The following is a 7,052-nucleotide window of genomic DNA, read 5'->3' on the forward strand; positions in this document are numbered from 1 at the left end:
CAAGTAAAGAACCTTATAAGCATTTGGATGAGTTTCTTGAAGTATGTTCCACCGTAAAATATATGGACATGCCGGAAGAGGTTTTAAGACTCAAACCTTTTCCATTCACCTTAAAAGATAAGGCAAAGTATTGGTTTAACAATCTTAGGCCTTTTTCAATCACTTCTTGGGCAGAAATGCAACAAGAGTTCTTAAAAAAGTACTATCCAGTTTCTAAGACCAATGCCATGAGAACCTCAATTCGAAAATTTTCACATGGGGATGGAGAAACGTTTCATGAGGCATGGGAACGCTTCAATGAATTGCTTAGGAAGTGTCCACATCATGACATGCCCAAATGGCAATTAGTTCAATACTTCTTTGAGAGCTTATCGGACAACTATAAGGTTATGGTTGATGCTTCCATGGGTGGCTCATACATTGATAGGCATGAGGATGACGTGTGGCGTCTCTATGAAAGCATGAGTGAAAATTCTTTGCATAGAACACTATCATCCAAGAATGGTAGAAATTCACAAGGTAGGAAGAGTGTTGGCTTACATTAAGTCGACCATTCAAATGAAATAGCTGCAGAAATGAAATCTTTATCTCAAAGGTTTGATCAATTTTTTATTAACCAAAACTCGGCGAACCAAGTATCTTCCTTCCCTAACCATTCTCATCGTGCATCAAATGAAACATGTATGACTTGTTCTAGTGTTCTTCATTCTACTTCTCATTGTCCTCACGGACAAGTGCAAAGTGAACCTAATGAACAAGTCAATGCGGCTTTTATGACCAAGGGAACAATCCTTATGGTACTCATTATAATCCAAGTTGGAGGAATCATCCGAATTTCTCTTGGAAAAACCAAGGAGAAGGCTCAAACCCTTCCCAAGGCGGTTTTCAAGGGAAGTACATTCCACATCCACTTCAAAACCAAGGATCCCAAGGTTATAGACCCTATCAATCACAAAGGAATCAATTTGCTAATTCTCATTTTCCCAACCAATCTTATTCCCAAGGTAATACTAGAAGTCCAGCCTTTGAAGAGAAAGTTTTGAATGCTTTGGGCACTTTAGAGGCTAATACTCAATTGCTTCATTCTCACTCTCAATCTATTGCGAAGCTAGAAACCCAAGTAGGGCAAATAGCAAGCACTCTCAATGCGAGAAAGAAAGGAAAGATGCTTATAAATGCCCCACCTAAGCAACAATGTGTTGTGGAAACCCATTCCTCATCGGAAGGCCACACCATTGAACATGTTAATGCGGTGACTACCTTGCGGAGTGGTAGGATTGTGCACAATTAAGTTGGAATGTCCAATGAAGAGAGTGAACCGGTGCAACCTCAAGTTGTCACCCGTCCCGTTTCACATCCCATTCCTCCTTCATTGTATATACATGATCTTGTAAATGAGAAAGTCTTAAAAGATGTGTTTGAAAAAGAAGTTTTGAAAAATGATGTTGAAAAGGTTTTGTTGAAAAATGATTTGAAAACTTCTTGTATTGAAGAGAGTTCAAAAGAAAATTTTGAAAAAGTGTTTTAACCAAAGGTTCCATTTCCGGATGCCTTAAAATAATCCATTTCAAAAGACAAGCAAAGGCAAAAACCAATGAAATCGTGGAAATGTTTAGGCAAGTGAAAGTTAATCTTCCACTATTGGATGCAATCAAGCAAATTCCAGCTTATGCCAAATTCTTGAAAGACGTGTGCACCCAAAAGCGGAAGAACAAGAGCCAAGCACCAAGAAAAGTGGTTTTGACCGAGCAAGTAAGTTCAATTTTGCAACATAACACTCTTCCAAGGTTTAAGGACCCCGGTTCACCCACTACATCATGCATTATTGGTGATCATATCATTAATCGGGCGTTCTTGACTTAGGACCAAGTGTTAACCTTCTTCCATACTCAGTTTATGTCAAATTGGGCTTAGGTGAATTGAAACTGACGTCGGTAGTTTTGCAACTTGCCGATCGATCCATTAAGAAGCCTAGAGGTATAATTGAGGATGTTTTGATAAAGATTGACAAATTCTTCTTCCCGGTTGATTTCATTGTCATAGACACGGAACCGGTTCCCAATCCTAAGAGCCAAATTCCCGTTATCCTTGGCCGTCCTTTCCTGGCAACCGCTAATGCCAACATCAATTGTAGGACGGGGATAATGAAGATCTCATTTGGCTACATGAAGGTGAAGTTGAATATCTTTAATCCCACACCCAATTCATTTGACAAATATGAGGGAGAAATTAATGTTGTAGATGAATGTCATGATCTTCAACGCCAAGGAAATGAGCTTTTGTGTAAAACCAAAACTTCTAAAGGATCATCTTCAACCTTGTATTCTCAAAATCTTGTTTCAAACTCTTGCTTTAAAAGGGCATGGAAGCCCAAAGGTTGTAATTGCATAGACAAGGGACCAAAGATTTCTTTGGAGCTTGATCCAACAAGTTCTTCAAAGAACCATTTGTTGGGAGGAGTTCAAAGCATCTATCACCCCAACAAGGAGGGGATGCATTATAAGATCTTTGATCCGGGCTAAAAGAACCCAATGTTTTACTAGAGACGTTAAAGACTAGCAAAAGCATTCGTAGGGTGTCAAAACCCTATTCCTCCCCCATTTCTATCTTTCATTTCATTTCTTGCGAAGTCTAGATACTTGTTTTTGGTTCATATGCATTTCAAGGAACTTTGGTGAGGATTGCATAAGCTTTCATGTTATTATTGAGCATTCTGCATAGTTCGATCGATCTCAAACTTGAGTTCGATCGATCGAACTCCTCTCTGCATCCAACAATTAGAAAAAATTTCGACCTGCAGAAACCTGCATCCAAATCACCTCTCTGTCCCATTGTTCGAACCAACTCCAAGATCGATCAAGAGACCTTCAATCGATCCAACTTCCAAGTTCGATCGATCTCATGACTCAACACTTAGAAAAATTTTGAGCCTGCATCAACCTGCATATTTCAGCACTCAGTCTGATCATTCGAAACATTCCAAGATCGATCTAAAAGTTCTTCGATCGATCCAACTTCCCAGTTTGATCGATCTCATGTTCCAACACTTAACCAATTTTCTGAACCAAAAACCTCCATACTTTTGCTCTCTGTCTGATCGATCGAACTCTTGTTTCGATCGATCTCAGTCTTCATTTCATTATTTTGACTTTGTTTTGACTTTTCAAATTTCCAAAAATCCAAAAAATATTTTCATTTGTATTTCATTTTATTTTCATTTCATTTTATTTTATTTTATTTTTCAAAAAGTTTTCAAAAATTCAAAAATATTCTATTTTCATTAATTTTTAATTATTAGTGTTTATTCAATTTAAATTCAAAAAAATATATATTAAATTTTATTTTATTTTTTATTTTAATCCCAATTTTTAATTTTCATTTTGCAATTTAAAAAAAAAATTCAAAATTCAAAAAAAAATACTTTGAAGAGAGTTCATCAAAGTTCGATCAATCACAGTTGAGTTCGATCAATCGAACCGTGTCGGGAATGTTTTTAAAAATAGAACCAAGGATTTGCAAGATCGATTACAAAGATCGATCTAACTCACCCTCATCCTCAAAACCCTAACCTCTCTTTGTCGCCGTCACTGTCCAACCACTTCACCATCTCTGGAGAAGCTTTCTGACGAATTTTCAAGCTTCACATCTCTCTCTCATCTCGGATTCCATCTTTCCTTCTTTGCATCCACTTCTCTCACTTGTTCAAGGTAAAAACCGAGATTCACTTTCAGATTTGATGTTCGATTTGATGGTTCAATGATTTACATATTCGATTTAGGTTGCTTAGATGGATGAATCCGCCATTGATGAGCCTTCGAAGCATTGTATATATATGTGTATATACGTGTGTATGTTTTGTAGATATTTTGAGATTTGTTTAGATTTGTTGGAGTTTGGGCCTCGATTTGTGATAGGATTGGATGATTTGTTATGTTGATGGGCCCACGAACACGTTTGTGTGGGCCCCATGCTTCCAAGGTCACAGATCTGTGACTTTTGGGTTTTCATCATCGTACAGTTCGATCGATCGAACTAGTATCTTCGATCGATCTTGAGAGATCGATCGAACTCATGTCTTCGATCAATCAAAGTAGTGAGATCGATCTCACTTACTTTCGATCGATCCAACTTTTGTGATCGATCTCACTTCTTTTTATGATCGATCGAACTTCACAGATCTCACACACACACTTCATTCATCATATCTTATGTCATGCTATTATATCTATGTCCAATGCTTGTGATATTCCACATTGGAGGCATCTCATACTTACATTATTTAGCATGTTTCATATTCTACCACTTGCATAGATTCATGTCATATTTGTTTTGTCTATTTTACTTGACATACATGATTCTATTTCGTGCTTTTAAATTTCTTATTCTAGCACTGACTCCCATTGCAAGTTTTTTTTTTTCTTTTTGCAGGCCATGGTAAAGAGGAAGACCGTTGCCAATAGGCAACACGTGCCCACCCGATATACTGGGCCACGGACAGAGGAGCCAGCAGAGCCCTCTTATGCACAGCGGGAGCCAGCACAGGCTACCTCGCCTCAGTCACCATCTTATGAGCCTGAGGATGACCACATATCATCCACTTTTGCGGTTTATCCTGCTTTCACTCCATCACCATTTCCACCGTAGACTGGAGCTGAGCATTCACATATACCACCTCAGCCTGCTCAGCCAGCTCATCTGCGGCGTGATAGGCCCACGCCTCGATATGCGCACATGACACTCGACCATGAGTCAGAGTTTGACACGACCTTCTTCTCTCGATCGGTGCTGACCCAATTCGCCTACCAGGATATTATTCAGAGGGGCCTAGCCACTATTCTTACCCCCGTTACAGAGCCAGTCTACCCACGGTTGGTTCGGTTGTTCTACCAGAACCTCCAACCATCGCCGCATACCACAGCCGAGATGGTCACTTCTATCGATGGCCATCCGATCACCATTACAGTGGACACTTTAGCCCGCTCTTGTCGCTGTCCACACAAATGTTCCCCAGAGCTTCAGGACATATATCCGAGGCTATTCAGACCTTCATATGCCAACATGGCAGTTTTTCTCACAGGTCACCATTCCAGTGGCGAGACCTTCGCCACCCGGACATTCCTTCCTGACGACCTATGGTTTATTGATTCCATTCTCTTTCAGAATATATACATGGCGGGGCACAAGAATCAGAGGAGGGGTGATTATCTGATAGCCCTTTACTCTTTTTACACCGGGCACTGGGTGTCCATTCCCACACTCATCTGGAGCGTCATGAGGAAGCTGTATGACGAGTATATCAGCAAGGAGATGCCCGGACGGGCTAAATCTCTTCCTTTCAGCCACCTCATCACCCAGATCCTCATCGACCAACGCTACCCCATCCATCATCGGGAGCACCTCGAGAAAGGTTCCTGTCACTACCTCAAGAAGGACTGGAACAAGACCTACCGCTCCATTATTACCAGGTTTCAGGACCACGCGGTACTGGCTATAGCGGAGTTGGAGCTGGAGGAGGCACAGGTACAGGCCCAGGCCCAGGCAGAGGCACCGGTAGAGGCAGCAGCAGCACATCCCGCAGTGGACGACGCACCAGTTGATCCAGCTGCCGAGCATTTAGACATAAACTTAGAGCGACCTGCAGACAATGCAGAGCAGGACTCTCCAGCCAAGTCGCCCATTCATAAGTAGGAGCAGACTCAGGAGCTTTCTTCTGATTCATCTATGCCTGAGACTCCAAATATAACCCCCGGCTTTGGAGTACATCTGTAAACGCTTGAGGATGCTGTTGTTACCATCCGAGCTGACCTCACAGCCCACAGAGCTAAGTTTACTGCCTTCCGCACGGATGTCACGACCATGTTCAGAGATTTATCTAGAAACATCCGCGAAACCAGACCTACCCGTCCTACCTCATCTTCTTGAGCTCCCAGTTCTTTCTATCTTACGATCCCTCTCTCCTTTTGATACTTTACTATTGTCATTGTACATTATTATTTTTACAGCCGGTCTATCGGCTTCGATATTTTTGTTGTACCTGCACTTTATCCGTTTATATATATCTATTTTTGTTATGGATGTCATATGATTGTATTCTCATATCTGTATGTTTGACTCCATCAAGTGCATTACAGTGACTTCAGTGAGAGAGTGCTACCCACTTTACAGGACCACCCTTATACCTCTCTCATTTTTTTATCTGTTTATCCCATTTACACTTTGTATGACCACTGTGCACTGATTATCCCATTTTTGTTATCTGATAAGTTTATCCAAATGCTAATTTTCAGGACTATAGTTTATCCCAAGTTTGGGGGGGCCATGCCACCCACTTTGGATACTTCAATCCCGATCATTCTTGTTTAGTTGCACTGGTATACTCTTTCATTTGTTCTCTTTGCACATTGAGGACATTGTGCCATTTAAGTTTGGGGGGACTGGTGCTTTACAGTATTAGTTTTAAATTCTTAAATTCAAATTTGAGCATGACTTATGTATTTGAGGGATATTTCTATGATTGGTCCATATCTAGCTATGATTTTGATCTTTTGAGGACTATATTGCTTAAAATTTAAAAATTGCTTTACTTGATAGTCCAATACTCCTTGTATGCCTTGTGGATGCCATTTAGGAGTAAATTTTTTGAAAAATTGATATTATGCTTGCACTTGTGGTCCACATCATCTTGATTCTACACTAGCACTAACGCACACTAGCATTCATTTATGGGGTACATGCTTTGTTAATTATTGAATTAGTTATATCCCAATTGAGCTAGTAGTGCATTGAAAGCTGTCATTATTGATAAAGGTGGATAACAAGCCCTTTTCACTAAGTAACCGGGATTCTAGCCTCATCAAGCACTGAACTTCTCACACCGAAAGGTTGAGGGCCCAAACTCTAGGTTAATAATTGAACTTGTTTAAAAAAAAAAGTGAGAAATTCTCTCAAAAGGTGAGAAATGGGAAATGATTAGATGGTTGTTGTCTTGATTTGTAGCCTAGTTGATTTGAGCTTGTAAGTCCGTAGAGGTATTTGAATGCCTAATGCCCTAA

The 7,052-nt window shown here is 40.3% G+C and overlaps 1 pseudogene; it reads right to left on the reverse strand.

Moving 5' to 3' along the window:
• Nucleotides 1-232: 232 nt before the first annotated feature.
• LOC132272070 (small nucleolar RNA R71) lies at nt 233-331 on the reverse strand (annotated as a pseudogene).
• Nucleotides 332-7,052: the final 6,721 nt, after the last annotated feature.

The sequence above is a fragment of the Cornus florida genome, unplaced genomic scaffold (genome assembly GCF_030987335.1).
Source record: "Cornus florida cultivar Cherokee Brave unplaced genomic scaffold, ASM3098733v1 CherokeeBrave_3.0.0_Hap2_Chr08, whole genome shotgun sequence".
Lineage (NCBI taxonomy): Eukaryota > Viridiplantae > Streptophyta > Magnoliopsida > Cornales > Cornaceae > Cornus > Cornus florida.